This window comes from Phocoena phocoena, chromosome 18 (assembly GCF_963924675.1).
Source record: "Phocoena phocoena chromosome 18, mPhoPho1.1, whole genome shotgun sequence".
In the NCBI taxonomy this organism is placed as follows: Eukaryota; Metazoa; Chordata; class Mammalia; order Artiodactyla; family Phocoenidae; genus Phocoena; species Phocoena phocoena.
This window is the reverse complement of record NC_089236.1, coordinates 80,021,556-80,040,065: the sequence shown is the minus strand read 5'-3', so window position 1 is coordinate 80,040,065 and position 18,510 is coordinate 80,021,556. Positions and strand designations below refer to the sequence as shown.

The following is an 18,510-nucleotide window of genomic DNA, read 5'->3' as shown; positions in this document are numbered from 1 at the left end:
GCAACTAAGCCCATGAGCCACAACTACTGAAGCCCGCGTGCCTAGAGCCCATGCTCCGCAGCAAGAGAAGCCACCGCAATGAGAAGCCCGCGCACCCCAACGAAGAGTGGCCCCCGCTCGCCGCAACTAGAGAAAGCTAGTACACAGCAGCACAGCAGCAAAGACTCAACACAGCCAAAAAAAAATAAAAAGTCTAAGACCAGGTTTTTTCAGAGCAAAGTCACCAGGTTAAGATTTCTCTCTCGCCTCCACTCTGAGTTCCATCAAGACTGCAGGGCGTGCAGCCCTCTCCTGGGACACCCGCTGCTGGACCACAGAGCCCTAGACCATTGCTGGAGGCCCTCCGGAGAATGGGGGGCGGGGAGGCAGCGCCCCTGTTTTTCCACTTTACACACTGGACTAAAATAAAATGCGAGAACCTGGCAGCCCTGCCCCCCAGCCTCCTGCACACGTGTAGCCAGAAGCCCCTCCGTCTCTCTTCCTCAGGACCTTCCAGACCCACCACCTCAGATTTAGCAGGTCCAACTGCTGAAAGTCAGTGTGGTTTATTGACAGCAGCCTCTGTCTGTGGGCAGAGGCCATCAGGACCAGGTGGGACACAGCTCCCGGGACAGCCCACCCTAGGGGCCGGCCGTCTACCCAGCTGAACCCAGACCCTAAAGCGGGGAGGGTGGCTGACCTGGTATGGGAGCTCCAGGCAGGAATTCCAGAGCGAGCTGCTTGGATGGGGCAGGATCAGGGTTAGCAGGTGCAGGACCTCTGCAAAAAGGAAAGCAGGAGGGTTGTTTGCAGTATCTCTTCCTGATGCCACCAGAACTTCCAGGCCAGGCACAAAACCGGCAACAAAGGGGGGAACTTGTGGAAAGATCCAAGGAAGCAAAGAAACCCCCAGTGGAAGCAATCTACCTGAATGTAATCTGTGGAGGATTTTACTTGAAAAGCCTATTTTACACTTGAACAAGTTAGATGATGTAAAGTCTAGTTCTTAAAAGATAAAGCACTTATAATACAATTTATGGTTCACTTCTAATCAGTAAAATGGGAGAATAAGTTAAAAAAGGGGGAGAGGAAGGAAAGAAGAAAATTCTTACGGACAATAAAAAGTTTTAAAGTATTTAATGTTAATTAAACTGTACAAAAACCCAGTATTCCGTTAATAATCCAATCACTAAGACACTGTCTTTTCAAAAATTTATATTATAAAAGAAATTTAGGACCAGTAAGACGGTACGCCGCTCTGGCCGAAAAACTGATCAGAAAAACGTATAAAAAGGCTGTGAACTCAGTTACGTTATTCGCCATCCGGTTCCCCCGGCCAGCCATGGGGTGCCGGGCGCACACAGCGCAGCCCGAGGGGAGCGCAGACCCAGGACGGGATGAGGCCTGGCGCTTTGGGAAAACAGGCCCTTCGACGGTTACACTTTAGGAACAACATTTACAGACCGGATCCTTGCATCTTCCCACCCTCAGGAAAGCGCTAGAGTCATTCACGGGGATACTTGTCCCCGTGACAGGCAGCGACCCTCCACGAGGCCCCCCTCCTCGGAGCGGCTCCCCGGAGCTGGATGACGGGCTGTCCCCGAATCACGCGGAAACTCGGGGCTCACGTCGTGCGTCCTTTTCCCAGGGGACCTGGGACCTGGCAGGGCCGCCTGACACCTGGACGACAGCGTGAACGGGGACCACGGGTGAGGTCAGACGGGAACCAGGGAGCGGCGCGCAGAGCCAGGACCCCCAGGGGCTCGTGGAGCGGCGGCTCCTCCGCAGATCTGACCCGAGGATCAGGCGCCGGGAAAGTGTAGACGGTCCAACCGAGAGGCCCGCGGTGTCTGAAGCCTCGCCAGCTCCCGCCCGCACCCCCATCGGCCCTCCCCGCAACCCCGGGGCCGCCGCCAGGTGTGGGGTCCGGTAAAGGGTGCTCAGGTGCAGCACCGCTCTCGGCGCAAAGCCCGGAGGAGGAGAGAGCGGGCGGGGGCTGAGTGAGGCCGAGAGGACGGAACCTCGGGAGAAGGCGGAGAGACCCCTGGGAAGGAGGAGGGGAGACCTCTAGGGAGGGGAAGGAGAGACCAGACACCGCCCCCCTAGGGAGGGGGAGAAGACATCCTCGGGAAGGGGAGACCCCCGGGGAGGGGAGACCCGGGAGGGGGAGGGGAGACCAGACTCCCGGGGAGGGGGAGAAGGGACCCCCAGGAAGAGGAGACCTTGGGAGGAGAGACCCCGAAGGGAGACCAGACCCCGGGGAGGAGAAGAACGGACACCCACGGGAAGGGGAGACCTCAGGGGAAGGGAGAGGAGGAGAGGGAAGCCCCGAGGGCCGCACTTCAGGCCGGACCCGGGGCCCCGCGCCGAACGCTCACCTAGACGTTCCCGCCGCGCCGCGTCCTGGGCCCGGCTTTCCAGAGGGGAAGACCTTATCCGGCTTCTCCGCATCCCTTTCCGGGCGGCGGGGCCGCCCCCGGGGCGGGGACGAGGTCGGGCACTGGGAGGGCCCAGGAGGCCCGCAGTGCTCTCTCGAACGCCCGACGCGGCTCAAAGGGAGTCGCGGCCCCTTTAAGGAGGCGGGGTGTGGGTTCCGTCCACCCCCGGGCGGCGCGGTGCACGCCGGGAGTCGGAGGCGCCGCGGGGCCTGCATCCGGGCGGCCCCTGGCGGCGCAGTGCACGCCGGGAATTGGAGTCCCGCCGGCCCAGCCTGACCTGTGGCTGCCTCCCTGGGCGGGTGTCCCGGGGACTGAGGACAGGGACGGGGATGGCGCGGCCGGGCCGGGGCGCCTGCGCAGACGGCCGGGGCCGGCGACAAGCTGGGGAAAGCGGGGAGTATGGTAGGTGGCCCGCGGCTCGCCTTCCTCTCGGCCGCTCCTGGGCATCCGGGGCTGGGGGGCGGCGAGGCGCTGCTGGGGCCGAGGGTTGGGGTCGGAGGTCGTGGGTCGGGGACTGGCGGTCGGGGCCCAGGGCCGGGCGCGGAGTCCTTAGGCGCGGCGGGGAGCACGCAGGTGGGACCGGACCGGTGACCCAAGTGCGGCGGTGCTGCTTGACGAGACGGAGGCACAGAGCGGGCCGGGGACTCCGAGCACTGCCTCCTCGGGAGCGCGAGCAGCCGGGTGACCCCGGAGGGAGGACGTTCCGGGCAGGCGGGCGTCCTGCCGGGAGATGCGGTGGACCGGATCGCGCCTGAGCCTTGCCGGTGGTTCAGAGCGGCCGGAACGTGGATTTCAGGGTCGAGAATGGCAGGGCTCCCGAGCAGGGTCTCGTGTTCCCCGCCGAGGAGGGCAGAGTCTTCGGAGAGAGCGGGAGCCTGGAAGGTCTTTGAGAAGGAGGGGTGTGTGCGAAGCGATCGCCTTTTTGTCCGGAGAACAGGACTTGGATGGGAGGGGGTCAGGACTGCGGGTCGGGGAGGCCAGCTAGGAAGCGGCGGTAATAGCTCGGCAAGAAGAGAAGACTTGAACGTAGACTGTCGGTAGGAACAAGGGGCATGAGAGGAGGGAAGGGTGGGGAATTTCACAGAGCCGTTCAGAAAAGGAGGAAAAGGAAAGGAAGGGCTCTGCAGGCCCTGGCTGGGGCGTCTGAGCAGACGGTTATGGTATTGACCAAAATAGGGATTGTAGAAGGAAGCGCAGGTTTGTACGGAAAGATGATGCTGTGAGGAGGGGGAGATAGCGGGATCTAGTTGGTTAGAGACGTAGATCTGGAGACCAGGAGAGGGCGGGCTTTCTGGAAACGTACAGTTACTTTGAAACGTCGTGGAAACCATGGTAGTTGAAGGGTTTCAGTGTTCATTCAGTACATTCAGTGGCTTCTGCGTGCAAACGAGGTGGTGTGCAAGGTGCCGGGGCTTCGACGCTTAGCAAGCAGACGTGGGTTTGGTACTGATGGAGACGATGTCCCAGCAGGAGAGACGGGCACTGAACACGCAGCTACATTATTACAGCTGGGATAAGTGCCAGGGAGAGGCACCGGTTCCAGGCACCCGCAGGGTGGGGTGTGGGGTGTCAGATGCCCAGCCAGTGAAGGCTTGACCGCGGCAGCACGGTGTGAGCTGAGCTGAACTCTCGAGAACGAGTGGGAGTGGGGCAGCCGGATGTGCGCGGCGCACGTGTGGGGTGGGAGGGACAGGAATGGGAAGAGGGCCCCGCGGAGCCCAGAGAGCCAGGGAGCAGCCGCGGCGGGAGGCTGTGATGGGCACTCATCTGGTCACAGGGAGGAGTGGCAGCCTTTGTCCTCGTGGTAGTGGGAGGCTGGGGAGAGGCTTTCAGGCCGGAGAGAGATGGTCCAGGAGGAATGTGCCAGGAAGAGGAGAGGCGTGAGAACCAACCTTCTGGGTGGGAAGAGCAGGCAAGAAAGCAGATGGAGAAGCGCCGGTCAGAGGAACGTGAGGGCTCGAGAAGGTCGTCCCAGAAACCAGGAGCGGGCTGTCCGCAGTGCAGCCGGGAGGCTCGTGCCGGCCCCGGGGCAGCAGCTGCACTGCCCGGCCGAGTGCGCCCGCCTTGGCCGGTGAGACCACACGCCCCAGCTCTTAAGGGGAAGGGGCTGGGTGGGCAGGAGCCTGACTTGCTGAAGAGGTTGGAGAGGAAGGAGAGTGAAAGGGGGCACTTTGGTGTGACTCCATGCACCACCCCCGCCTGCCGTACCTGAAACCGTCAAGGCGACTGAATTGATGGCACGAACTGGGTCAGTGTGGTTGCCCTGGCAGCTCCTTGTAAGTTGACCCTAAGAGGAGATTTTGGTGTATTCAGTGTCTCTGGAAGGGCATTTTAAGGATAACATTTTCATTTTGTATGTGGTCAGTTTTGGTGCCCAGATCACATGGGTGATTTTTTACAAGGTCACGATTAAAATGTTTGAGGTTTTTTCCAGAGGTAGAGAATTTATCTGAGGTTTTTCCTGGATTGTCCAGATTTTTTTTTTTTTTTTTTGCGGTACGCAGGCCTCTCACTGCTGTGGCCTCTCCCGCTGTGGAGCACAGGCTCCAGATGCGCAGGCTCAGCGGCCATGGCTCACGGGCCCAGCCGCTCCGCGGCACGTGGGATCTTCCCGGACCGGGGCGCGAACCCGCGTCCCCTGCATCGGCGGGCGGACTCTCAACCACTGCGCCACCAGGGAAGCCCATGGGTCCCTTTTTTTACAAATTGCAACTTGAATCTCTTTGTCCCTTTTGGGCATGAAGCACATATAGTCTTTAGATTTAGCTATCGGTGGTTGTTTTAATCACCGTAGGGGTAACATTGAATCATTGGAACTTTACTGACCATCCCGTCCCGTTTCATCCTGGCCAGAGACCTGCTCTGGGCTGGGCTTGGACCCACGGCTGCGGTCGCTCATGCAGAACCATCGCCTTTGTGCCACTTCGCGGTTCCAGGGGGTAGGATCTGTCTTGGGATGGACAGGTCCTGCCACCTGGAATAGATTGATCATCTGCACTGCCCCCACCTTGTAACTCACGCGGTGACAGTTCAGAGCGCTCTGGGTGGCCTGGGGTACGTGCTCCTCCTGCCCCCCTCCTCCTAGTCTTCCCGGAAAGCGTTCCCCGTTATACGGTCGTGTAGCCGCTTGGTCGTGGTTTAGGAGGGGCTGCGGGAGGCTGCTGTCAGGAGAAGGACCTCGAGATGGGACCTCGTCCTGTCCTCCAGGTGCTGGGCAGCATCTCCCTGGCGGGGATCTCCCGACTGAATGGTTGGCACCTGAGCAAACGTTGCTCTGTTGGCTCGTCTTGGAGAGTCTCAGGGTGCTAAGGTGGATTTTTCTGAGGTGGAATCACATAACATAAGGTTAACTGTCTCGAAGTGTACAGTCCAGTGGTGCGTAGGACCTTCACCGCGTTGTGCTACCGCTGCCTGTGTCTAGTTCCAGAACATTTTCATCCCCCGAAGGAAGGCCCACACCTGTCAGCAGTCCCTCCCACGCCTCCCTCCCCCAGCCCCTGGCCACGCCGCCCGCCCTCCGTCTCAGGACCTGCCTGTGCCGCATGTTTCGCGTGAATGGAACCTCACAGCGTGTGACCATTTGTGTCCGACTTCCTTCGCCCAGCATAATGTTTTCGAGGCCCATCCATATCGTAGCATATATCAGTACTCCATGATTTTTTGTGGCTGAATTTCATTGTATGTATGTACCGAATTCTGCCTTTACAAGCCTGACAGAATGTTAAAATCTAGCATTGAGGGCAGTTTCCACAGTGAGCATGTCATGGGTCTCCTGAACGGTGCACCATTTTGGGGTCGAACACCTGTCACTGTCTTAAGGTGTCTGAGGTAAGCCTTGGCTTTGCCCACCTCCCTTGGGGAAGCCATCGGTGTCATCAAAGATGCCAGCATTGTCTTTTGTCAGTTTACTGTCAAAGCCTTTGGCATCTGACCGCACTGAGCAAAATTTAATCTTCCCAGAGAATAGAACCTTGAACTCTTTGGTTTTTCTCAAAGGCTCAATTTCAGGAAATAAGGTAGAGAATATGCACTCTACGTGTGCCCCTGGAACCCGGACTGTAGGCTGTGGTCGCTGGGTAGCTGCGGGTTTGTAAATGCAGCCGCGTGGAGCACAGTTCGCCCACCTGTCCGCACGGTGCTCTCACTGCGGCAGAGACCAGCACCTCCTGACCTAGCTCCAGGGTTCTTAGCCCGAGTTCCACCTTCCCCCAGCCTCTGAGAAGCCAGGATGGTCCTAAAAGGTCCGTGAAAACCCTGAATTTCTGTGCCAAACCATATGCCCACGTGTGTACCACATACGTTTTCCAGGAGAAAGGATCCATGCTGTCATAAGATTCCAGAAGGGACCCAGGACCCCAAATGATCAACAGTCATTGTTCTAAGTAGCCAAAATATTAATTCCCTGGGTTACTCTAGATCAGTGTTTCTCAAACTTCTAAGTCCCAGGCCCCCTATACACTTTAAAAAATTATTGGGATTGTAGCCATTGGTATTTACCGTATTAGAAATTAAAATGGAAAGTTTGAAAATATCTGTGTTTAAAAATAACAATAGTAAACCCGTTATATATTCACATTACATTTTTGCAAACATCTTTAATCAAAGTTAGGTTCTCCAATCTTCTGTGTTCAGTCTGTTGTGATGTCACCAGTCAGGCAGCCTCTGGAAGCCTCTACTATACACCAGTGAGAGTGAGAAAGGTGGGTAACGGCTTGGAGGCATTTGGAGATACTTTTGTGACCACGGAACCCCTGAAAGGTCTTAGGCCCCCCGTGTCCCCAGCCACACTTGGAGAGCAGTGTGTGTGGACTGCAGTAGCGTAACTTCTGCTCAGTTGTCCCCTGCTCTTCTGGCACCAGCAGGCACTGAGGGAGGCCTTAGCAAAAAGCTTTGCAAGCTTGCTCTGCTGTTCACTGGTGGCATTTGGTGAGGAGCTGGTCTGGTACAAAGGGAACATTTCGTGTCTCCAATTCCTTCCAGTCTCAGCGCCAGGAGGGGCTGGGCCACTTTTGGGCCACTGGTGGGTCTTTAAATCTTATGAAAACAGATTTTCCTAACTAATCCTCTTTTCTTCTTTACGTTGGCAACTGAGAAGCTCAGAGCCTAATTTTCAGCTCACTTTCAACTCTTATATATGGTGTGCGTGTCTGTGTCTTATCTGGCTTTCTTATTTTCCTTATTTCCTCTTCTTGATTTCCTCACCTACAGTTTGTTTTCCAGTTACCTATTTCTGTAAATTATAATTTATTCTGTGTGCTTCTATAAACTCATCTTTTTTTTGAACAAGACTGAGTATAAATCATTTTAAGTAAAACTTTTCCCCTTATCATATTATTGTGTAAAGTGTCTTTTAAAGTATTAGCACCCAGTAGACTACAGACTCTGTTTTGATTTACAGAAATTAGTGAATGACTGTCATTTCTGCAGTTGTTTTCATCAGGCTACCTTAGATAAATAAAACCTTAACCATCCGATACCTGGAAACATGAAAATGCTATTCGGTTTCATTATATGCTATATATAGTACTGTTACATGGCAGTTTTGTTATTTACTGCCTACCGCCAGCCTCTGCCCTGTCTTTCCATCTTATCTCTGTCTCATGTACACAGGCATTCTCATTCTTAGTATCATCTTCATTTAACCATAACAGGCTTTTTGCGCCTGCTTCTGGAACTTGTATAAGTTATTTTTCACACAATTCTTTGTTATGTGTGTTTGTTTTCATCAGTGTTCTGCTAATTTTAAACGGAGAAAAACTTAAAATAATGATGTTTCCAACCATGAGGTCCTCTTCCTGGCCATTAGGGCCTGAAATTAATTGAAGCCAAGGAGGAGCCACAGGTGGGCTGAGGTGATGTGGTCAGGCCTCGGGTTAGCCACATTTCATCAGAGGGTACATATGTGTTATAAGGAGGGATTTCACTGAGACTTAGAAAAAAATTAACATCCTACTTCTTGCAAAGTGAACCAGATAGAGATCAAAATATATTTTGTATAAGACATTGATTCTTCTAATTTGGGGGAGATGAGACTTTGTATATTTGTTACTGTGTAGATGCTGTCGTTTGAATTTTCAGAAGGCTGTGCAGTCTTTTTAACTGATGAAAAACAAGGCTTTGTCTTCCTGTAATTCTGAAGTGAGGTCCGGTCACCCAAGGAAAAGTTAAGTCCAGTTACAATATAGGAGTTAGTGATAGAGCTGAAACAGCTCTCTGGACTGGCCTCATTGGCTTTCCTGCTTCTTTTGCTTCCCACAGCATAAGCTTAAATCATCTCAGAAGGACGAGGTCCACCAGCTCATGGCATTCACTCAGGCTGATGAGAGAACTGCCATCCGGCGCTCAGCCCAAAGTGAGTGGAAACTGGACGCGCCACGGACAGCTTCTTCCAGAGCCCGGCCTCGTTCCACAAGGACTCCACGCGAACCTCCGTGGACAGGAAGACGCTGGAGCCGCCGTATAACTGGTACAAAGGTAGGGGCGCAGTGGCGAGTGCGTCCGTCCCCAGGGAGCAGGGTGTCTGTGCTGGAGCCTCCGTGCTGCGTCAGGCCCCCGACGTGCATTCCCTTCCCGTGCAGACGTTCAGCTGTGCAGAAGTCTGAGGACTGACGAGCAGCGAGCCCTCCTGCACGTGGCCTGGGCGGAGGCTCGTGTGCCCACGGTCAGCTGTGTACGGTCACCGCTCGGAGGCTTGGTGTCCAGGCCAGGTGGCTACACTCGTTAAGACAGCACTTCTCCCCAGCACTTGTGCGTAGGCAGGAATACGTGGTGAGAAGGCCATTCCAGAACGATACCAACTCGTAAGAGCAGTTCTGAGGCGAGGGTACAGGTATCCTGCCCTTAACACCGTGTGCTGGTGTTGGAGCCCTGGAAGAGCTCCAGCTGCAGAAGCTTCTGGGAAAACTCTTGGCAAAAACACCTTTGTGTTGTCAGCGGGGGACAGTTGTTATTTTCATTGAAATTGGCACTTAGGATGGAGCTCTCCCTATCAAAATGCAGTCATGCCGCAAAAATAAGTCTGCCTGATGAGTCTGTGCAGATCCAGACTGCTCAGTAGGCTCTAGATTCCACATCAGATGTCAGGTCTGTGCCGTAATGGGAGAGGCGGCAACGATTCAAGAGCTGATTCTTGTTTTTCCTAGCAGTTTCTAAGGTCAATCTTATCTTTCCAAAACGTAAAAAATAAAATCCCTCATTTAAACAAGTATTAACACAAACAGAGTAACTCCCTTGGCTTTAAGTTCTTGTTTATTTATTATTTTCATTTTTCACTTTTGAAAATACTGCGTATAATCTGTCTATCTAGATCCAAAAAATCAATTGAAAATTGCATTCCATTAAAAAAAAAATCTTGGTTCAGAAACACGTTCTGTGGTTTAAAAAACAGATTTGTACTTGTTGTAGTTCTCCAAAAATGAACATTGTTTTCAGTGTGCTTTAAATTTTTTTGGCTAAGTTAATTCCTGAGCTAATTTTGTAAGTCATATGCTGTGCAGATCTTAAAAGTTATTCAGATATGTGCAGCTGCCTTTGGAAAAATATTTTTATGTGAAAATTATCTTTAGTCTTTAAGCTTCATCCCTTATCATTTAATTGTATTCATGCAATTGTAGCCATTTAAAGTAGACATATGGTACAGTCATTCTGGCCCCTAAACATAGATGTATAGTTCAAAGCCAATTGACAAATAGAACAACCGTTGTTACACAATGTATACAAATGAATGAGTGCTTCCAGACTACTTTAAAGCATTCTAAATTATTATATATGAAGTTTATCAGGACGGTTACTAGGTGAGGGCATCGTAGACCCATTTTTCTGTTATCCTGAAGGTCTGTCGTGTTAGGAGCGCAGGCTTGAGTCAGGAGGTGTGTGGGAACCTCTGTCCTATGAGCCCACGGCGGCAGGTTCTCTCGGACACAGGAGCGTAGAGTTGGAAGGGTCTGTGTGATTTTGCTCATTTAAGGTAGGTCAGCAGTTCTCCTTTGGTAACAACATATGTATATATGAATGTGGCATTGAGCACTTACGAGTTCGATCTCGTGTGATGGAAGAAGAGTTTGTTGCACTTAACCTTCCTTTGCGGGAAGGTGCCGCGGGCCTGCTTCTCCCACCTTCTACGGCAGCAGGTGGGCTGTCATTGTGATGCCCGTCAGGAGACACAGGCTGAGGTCACAGGGCCTCACTTGGTGAGGCCTTGCTGATTCTCTTAATGGATTTCACGGTTTGATTTTCCCATGGAGAAATGCTAAGTTCCTTAATTTTATGTCTAAACTAGAAATTGGCCGGGGGATGGGGGGCGGGCGGGGGGAGCCTGGATTTCTAAGCTGTTAAACGTGGATGCGTAAACTAAATGACTGAAAAATGAGTGCTCTGCGGTAGTAGTAGCGCTGTGGCAAATGAAGTCACTTTTAAAAGAAAAACATGTTTCTTTTGCTTTGACAAGGTGGTGATAAACACTTAAAATATTTTGAATGCTTTACAGTGTTTTTCATAGCAGTTTGCCTTTGGGCAAGGTAAAATTCTGTAAACTTGAAATTTTATTTTACTTTAGGGATATTAATTAATTTTTTCTTAATGATGAAGTCTTCAAAGAAGTTTCAATGATTTCCCCCCGCCTAAAAACCCAGGAACCTAGATTTTAAAAATAAAGAGTATTTTCTGGATAAATCATTATTTATTGCTATTTCTTTCACATATGGTAGAAAACTGCAGTGCATTGATGGATGTATTTGAAACACACTTGCCAAAACTATGTAGTAGAGGTATGATCCTTACCACCCATTTTAGTAATGCTTTTCAAAATATCCAAATTTTTCACTTCTTTTCCCCTTAACTTTAACTACAGACCCACAAGATGAAAATAAAATTGGAATTGATGGAATTCAGAAGTTTTGTGATGATTTAAGCCTAGATTTAAGCCTAGTGTCACCGTTTTGGGTATAGCGTGGAAATTCAGGGCCGCGACTCTATGTGAATTTAGCAAAAAGAATTTGTAGATGGCATGACAGAGCTTGGGTAAGTAAATTGGTCTCAGTTGAAACTTTTTCAGAAAGGAAAGTACTTTCAACATTAACTATGTTTCAGCAACCTGTAAACTTCATATCAATTTATGTCCTTTGAATAGTTTACAAATTTCTTATGCATCTGTACTATTAAACCTTTGGTTTTCTTTTAAATTCCAGTTAAAGTTTTGTTCAGTGTTTTGATTCAGATTAATTTCTTTTGTAACACTCTCTCCTTTTAACTTTTTTCCTTCCAGTTTTGAATTGACGGTAAACATCCAGGTGTTTTTGCTGGTTTGTTTTCAGCCATTTAATTTACTTCATAATACTGTGTGCTCCATGTGTAATTCGTTGTGTTGCTCTATTAAGCATTAGTAAAATGTCATTCTGTCTCTTTGCTTGTAACACCTCTCTGTTCTACATACAGGGTTGGGATAAAAGCTTCATCCATACCGTAACGTGTTTCTGACTTGCTGGATGAGTCGGAGAGGTAAATGAAAGTACATAAACTTCTTCTAATCACTGAGCTTATTACTGTTTCAGGAGGTGTGTAAAAGCTGACTTGCTGCTACGCTGATAGCTCAGTGTTGACAACCTAAACTCACTTATTTTTAGCTCCGGAAGGAGCTCAAAAGCCTTAGGTAGACATGTTCTAAGGCTGTGCTGACAGCGTGCTTGTTTTCACTAAACCCATGTGTGACGTTAAACTCTATGAGACTTTATTTCTAATATCTTACCACATTCCTGGTAGCTGAATAAAACCAACCAAACAAAAGGTATCATCACTGTAACAGTTTGTAACAGCATATGTGTTCCGCGTTCTTGTCACCTAGGAAAGCCTAGATGAGTTACCAGTAGTTTCAGAATAGGAAAGACCTCTTAAAGAAGCGTTCCATTGGCATTGGACTACAAGTTGTCCCACCTGTTAAAATCTCCCCAAAATGGGACATTTTGGAAACAAGTGCTTCTTATAGAGACAATTGATGGCATTTCTTAGACATTGTCTAGAAATATGCTGTACAAGTAAACTTTTTTTTTTTTTTTTTTTTTGCGGTACGCGGGCCTCTCACTGTTGTGGCCTCTCCCGTTGCGGAGCACAGGCTCCGGACGCGCAGGCTCAGCGGCCATGGCTCACGGGCCCAGCCGCTCCGCGGCATGTGGGATCCTCCCAGACCGGGGCACGAACCCGTGTCCCCTGCATCGGCAGGCGAACTCTCAACCACTGCGCCACCAGGGAAGCCCACAAGTAACATTTTTTTAATTCCTATTATCCTATGAAGTAACATAACTTTAAAAATATATTTTAAAGATTTTGAGAGTGAATCTTCCCAAAATGTTTTAGATAATCTCATGCCCTCTTATTTGGAGTATACAGAACATAACTTTAGCTTACAAGTTAATGATGGTTGGTGGACTGCTCTCTCTCTACACCTCAAGGAGCAGTTAAAGGTGAAGCTATTTTTCAAAATATTAAACAAAAGTATTATGAATGTATTAGTGAACTAAACTGTGGAGATAACCGATGTTTTTAGAGATGTGAAGGACTTTGCTTCCAGTCTAAATAGCACTAACCTCTAGAAACACTTTGGCTTTCGTGTCTGCTCTGCTATGATTTCTTCACGTTTTCCTGGCCATTAACTCTTGACTGGTTAGAACACCTGCCTTTAACAGTTAATTTTACATCCTTTCTTTGGGGGCTTCAGGATTCTTAGGTAAACTGAGTAAACTTTATGAAATACCTTGACATCTTTTTAAAAACAAAACACTGTCTGTGTGGATCTTCTCTCTTGTATTCCATGGGTCTTTCTATCTGTCTTTAACCCAACACCATATATTCTTAATTGCTGTAGCCTTAGAGTAAGTCTTGAAATGAATTAGTAAATTCTTCCTACTTTGTTCATCTACTGCAAGATCGTTAGTCAGCTTTTATTATTTCAATGGGGGAGAAAAGAGCCTTGTCAACAAATGATGCCAAAACAACTGGGTAAAGGTGAAAAAATTTAACCTCGGTCCCTCTTTCACATCATATATGAAAATTAATTGGGGCTAGATTGTAGACCTGTACAAGATACCGACAACCATAAAGTTTCAGACAAAACATTAAGAGACAAAAAAAAATTAAGAGACTATCTTTGTAACCTTGGGTTAAGCAACACTTTTTCAGGGAAGACATAAAATGCACTAGCCATAAGGAAAAAATTGATAAATCGGACTCCATCAAAGTTAAAAACTTCTGCTTATCAAAAGATGCTTTTAGGAAAGTGAAAGGGTAAAACAGTGGGAAAATATTTGTTCGCTCTTTGTATGTGTTATAATGACTATAAAAACAGTAGGAGAGGGCTTTCCTGGTGGCGCAGTGGTTGAGAGTCCGCCTGCCGATGCAGGGGACACGGGTTCGCGCCCCGGTCCGGGAGGATCCCACGTGCCGCGGAGCGGCTGGGCCCGTGAGCCATGGCCGCTGAGCCTGCGTGTCCGGAGCCTGTGCTCCGCAACGGGAGAGGCCACAACAGTGAGAGGCCCACATACCGCAAAAAAAAAAAAAAAAAAAAACAGTAGGAGAATTATAATTTGTATATAATTCCTAAATAAGAGAGCAAGGAGTAAAGTTATTTTAAAATTCAATCCGAAAGAATCCAAGAAAAAAATAGCACACAAGGAAAATTAGTTTATGGCAGGACAAATAGCAAGCACGTGATAAAATGGAGGATTTAAGCCTAAAAATGTCAGCATTTACATAATTATATTAAGTGTAAGTGAATTAAATGTTAGATGGATTTTTTAAAATCAACTACCGTGGGGCTTCCCTGGTGGTGCAGTGGATAAGAATCTGCCTGCCAATGCAGGGGACATGGGTTCGAGCCCTGGTCCGGGAAGATCCCACATGCCACGGAGCAACTAAGCCCGTGCGCCACAACTACTGAGCCTGCGCTCTAGAGCCCGCGAGCCACAACTACTGAAGCCCACGTGCCACAATTACTGAAGCCCACATGCCTAGAGCCCGTGCTCCGCAACAATAGAAGCCACCGCAATGAGAAGCCTGCGCACCGAAACGAATAGTAGCCCCTGCTCACCACAGCTAGAGAAAGCCCGCGCGCAGCAACGAAGACCCAACGCGGCCAAAAATAAATAAATAAAATTAAAAAAATTTTTTTGAAAAGTCAACTACCATGTGTACTGTCTACAGTAGATACAACTAAGACATAAGGGCACAGAACAATTTGAAGGACAGAAGCTGATACGTTTTGCAAACGTTAACCAAAAAAAGGCTGACGTGGCTGTTAATATTAAAACAAACTTTGAAGCAAATAGTAATTCTAGAGATAATGAAGGGCATATCCTTTTCTTTTTTTTTTTTTTTGAAAAAATAATAAAAGGTGCTTTATTCAGGAAGCCAGCAACCTGGGAAGATGGTGGACTAGTGTCCTCAGACCATCTCCAAGTTGCTGGTTAGGGGACAAAGATTTTAAAAGGGAGTCTCAGGTGTATACAGGCCTTGGGGCGGGGGGGGGGGCTACGTGCAGAACAGCACAGTCAGCTCCAATAATCATCTCAAACTGGTCCTGCAATGGTCTGGTCAGCATCATCTCCGTGGTTTTATGCACAATTAGTCTTCTATTCCAGGGTGGGTCTGCTTCCACCTTCTTAAGGCCCTGGAATTCTGTGTTCCTGGTCATTTTCAGCTGTGGATGCACATCCCCTGAGTTCTCAGTGCCCCCAACTCCAGCCCAAGGCAGGCGGAGCAGGGTGGTACTTAGCAACGGGTATCACATTTCTGGAAGACCTCACATCATGTCTCAACTAGAGACATTTTGACAAAGAGGAACCAACCAGTATATACATGGAGGGGACAACAAGGAGGAGAAAGTTATGTGTTAATGAATTAAAGAGCAGAGGAAAGGGGGAAGGAAGGAGGGAGGAAGGACAGGAAGGAAGGAAGGGGAGAAGGAAGGAAGGAGGGAAGGAAGCGAGGAGGGAGGGAAAGAAGGAAGGAGGGAGGGATGGAGGAAAGAAGGAGAAGCAGGAGAGGAAGGGAGGGAGGGAGGGAGGGGGAATCTGAAGGACATTTCTTAATGATAAAAGTTTTATTTCACCAAGAGGGTAATAGTTTACTTAAAGCAGAAGTTAACACTCTAAAGAGAAAGAGACAAGCTACAAGCAAGGTGGGGAATTCTCACATCTTACCAACTGGTAGAATAAGTAGATGAAAAATCAGTAAGGAAATAGAAGATTTGGAAAAGGAGATAGAACTTTGCCCTTGATGTTGAAGAATACATATTCTTTTCAAAAAGACATAGAACATTTATAAACATTGACCGTAAACTGGGCCGTAAAGTAAGTTGAACAAATTTCAAAGACTTGAAATGATACAGAGCGTGTTTTCTGACCACAATAGAATTAAACGAGGAATATAACAAAAAGATAGACTGAAATAAGTGTGGATATCACACCTCTGAATAACCCTTGGGTTGAGAAAAGTTACAGTGGAAATTAGAAAGTATTTTGAATGATAAAACACTGCATATGAAAACTTGCAGGATTCAGCTTCTTAAATGCATATTTTAGAAAGAAAAGTTGAAAATCAGTAAGGAAAGCATCCATCTTAACAAGTAGAGAAAAGAGCAGGAGGTTAGAGTGTTGACAGAAGGAATTAATTTTTTTAAACAGGCAGTCATTTCATGAAATTTTTTAAAAGTTGTAAGTAGAAAGGATTTGTAAAGCCAAAAGCTTGTTATGTGAACACTTAAAAAGTAATGAATAACAAATAACCAATATAGAATGAAAGGGGGACGTCACTGTAGACCCTACAGATCAAAGGATGAGAGTATTATGAGCAACTTTATGCTAGTAAATTTGAAAACCTGAACGAAATAGAGATGTTCTTTTAAAAATGACAACCTACTGAAATGGGCACATGAAGAAATAGTTCCGTAACTCTTAGTCTAAACCCATAATTTAAAATCTTTTCAAAGAGAAAACTCTTGGCCAGAATTGGTTCACTGGCACATCCTACCAAGCTTTTAATAAAGAGAATAGCACCAATGTCACACCACCTCTTCCAGAGAATAGTACAGGAAGAAACACTCTGCAATACGTTTTGAGGCCAGCACAACCTAGATAATAAGGCCTAGAGAGGACATTTTGAGAATGGAAAATTATAGGCCGCTCCCAGTCATAAGAATCAAGAGATGCTTACGATGAACATAAGATCCAAAAATCCTAAACAGATTTTCAGCAAAATAAATTAAGCCCCCAGAACAAATCAACCAAAACACCAGGATGATTTGTCATGACAACGTTTGTTGTAGTCCAGGAATGCAAGATTTTTTTAACATTACAAAGTTGATCAATGTAATTTATCACAGTAACAGAAAAGTGAGGGGGTGGATATTATCTCAGTGCGTAACATGGGACTTTTCAAGCTACAGTAATTAAGAGTACATGACATTGGGGGCCAGATTAGATGAATAGGCCAGCGGAGCAGAATGGAGAGCCCAGAAACAAATCCATGTTTACAGGAACACTTGATTTATGGGAAAGGTGGCCCTTTGGAGAAGTGGAGAAGGGACGGCTTTTCAGTAAATGGTCCTGGGAGAATGGTCTAGTCGTATGGAAAAAAATGCATCTTGATCTCTGCCTCACACCGTACATGAAAGTCAGTTCAGGTGGGTTGTAGATCTCAGTGTGAAAGGCTGAAGGCAGAAACCTTTAGAAAATAATGGAGGAGAATATCCTTATGGCCACGCAGTAGGACAGGTGGTAAAACGCATGAAAAATCACTGTAGAGAAGACTGTAGAGTGTACTACGCTAAAATAAGAACTTCTGGCCAAGAAACAGCATCGAGAAGTGAAGAGGCATCCACGTGAGGGGTGGGAGCCATGAGATACTCAACTGACAAAGGCCTGTGTCCCTGATACGTAGAGAATTCCCACAGAACAACAAGAAAAAGATAACCTAATTGAGAATGGGCAAGAGACCTGACCAAGGCCTTCACGAAAGATGCTTTCCATATGGCCAGTGGAGATACAAGCAGGCGCTCAGCCTCATTCATGGCAGTGTGCACATTAGAATACAGAACTCCCTCTTCCAGGACAGCTCCAGAACGGCGCTGGTGGGCGGTCAGCTTGGAGAACCGTTTAACAAGACTCGTGAAATCATGGGTGGGTGTCTGCCTCAACACATTCACTTGTGTGCCAGGACACGTGTCCAGAAACCATTCAACAACATTCTTTGTGACCAGAAAACAAGAAACAGCCCAAACATTTACCGTCAGCAGCGCATAGAAGTTATAAAATACGAATACGGTGGGGTGCTGCGTGACAGTCTCAGTTCATTACCTAATTGAAAGTTTAAAAGTTTACTTTCTTTCTGCATGAATAATTTCAAAGAAATTCACTATGAGGGTACGGAGCATTTTGAAACACTTTGGCAATACGGAGCCTAGTTCGTTTAGCCTCTATTTTAAATAGATCTGCCGTAGCATCAGGCAGCACAAAAGGTGAAATTTATAGTTTATCCTGTAATTCCTTTACTGAGAAAAAAATCATTGTCTTATTTATTTTTATGCCTATAGACACTTAAATAACATGTTTATAAAAAGTCATTCACTAGGGACTTCCCTGGTGGCGCACTGGTTAAGAATCCTCCTGCCAATGCTAGAGGACACGGGTTCGAGCCCTGGTCCAGGAAGACCCCACATGCCATGGAGCAACTAAGCCCGTGCGCCACGTCTACTGAGCCTGCGCTCTAGAGCCTGCGAGCCACAACTACTGAAGCCCGCGCGCCTAGAGCCCACGCTCCGCAGCAAGAAAAGCCACCGCGATGAGAAGCCCGCGCACCGCAGCAAAGAGTAGTCCCCACTCACTGCAGCTAGAGAAAAGCCCGCGTGCAGCAACGAAGGCCCAACGCAGCCAAAAATAAATAAATTTATTTTAAAAAATCATTCACTAGAGAATTAGAGCAGTTACTGATTTTGTTTCTTTGCTTCGTGAGACTAACTGAAGGAATATAAAATTGTATTAAAGCAAATAATAGCCTCTACAGGAAAATGATTAGATACCTGGACATTTCACATACATTTTATTTTATA

General features: G+C 48.0%; 1 protein-coding gene across 1 annotated transcript in view; it reads right to left on the bottom strand.

Annotated features, from left to right (window-relative positions):
- The window catches only part of TMCO3 (transmembrane and coiled-coil domains 3), a 29,193-nt gene extending 28,434 nt beyond the window's left edge, over window positions 1-759 (bottom strand). The window contains exon 1 of the mRNA XM_065895867.1: window positions 680-759. The gene's annotated coding sequence lies outside the window, so the exon portion shown is untranslated. The remainder of the gene's footprint in view (window positions 1-679) is intronic.
- Window positions 760-18,510: the final 17,751 nt, after the last annotated feature.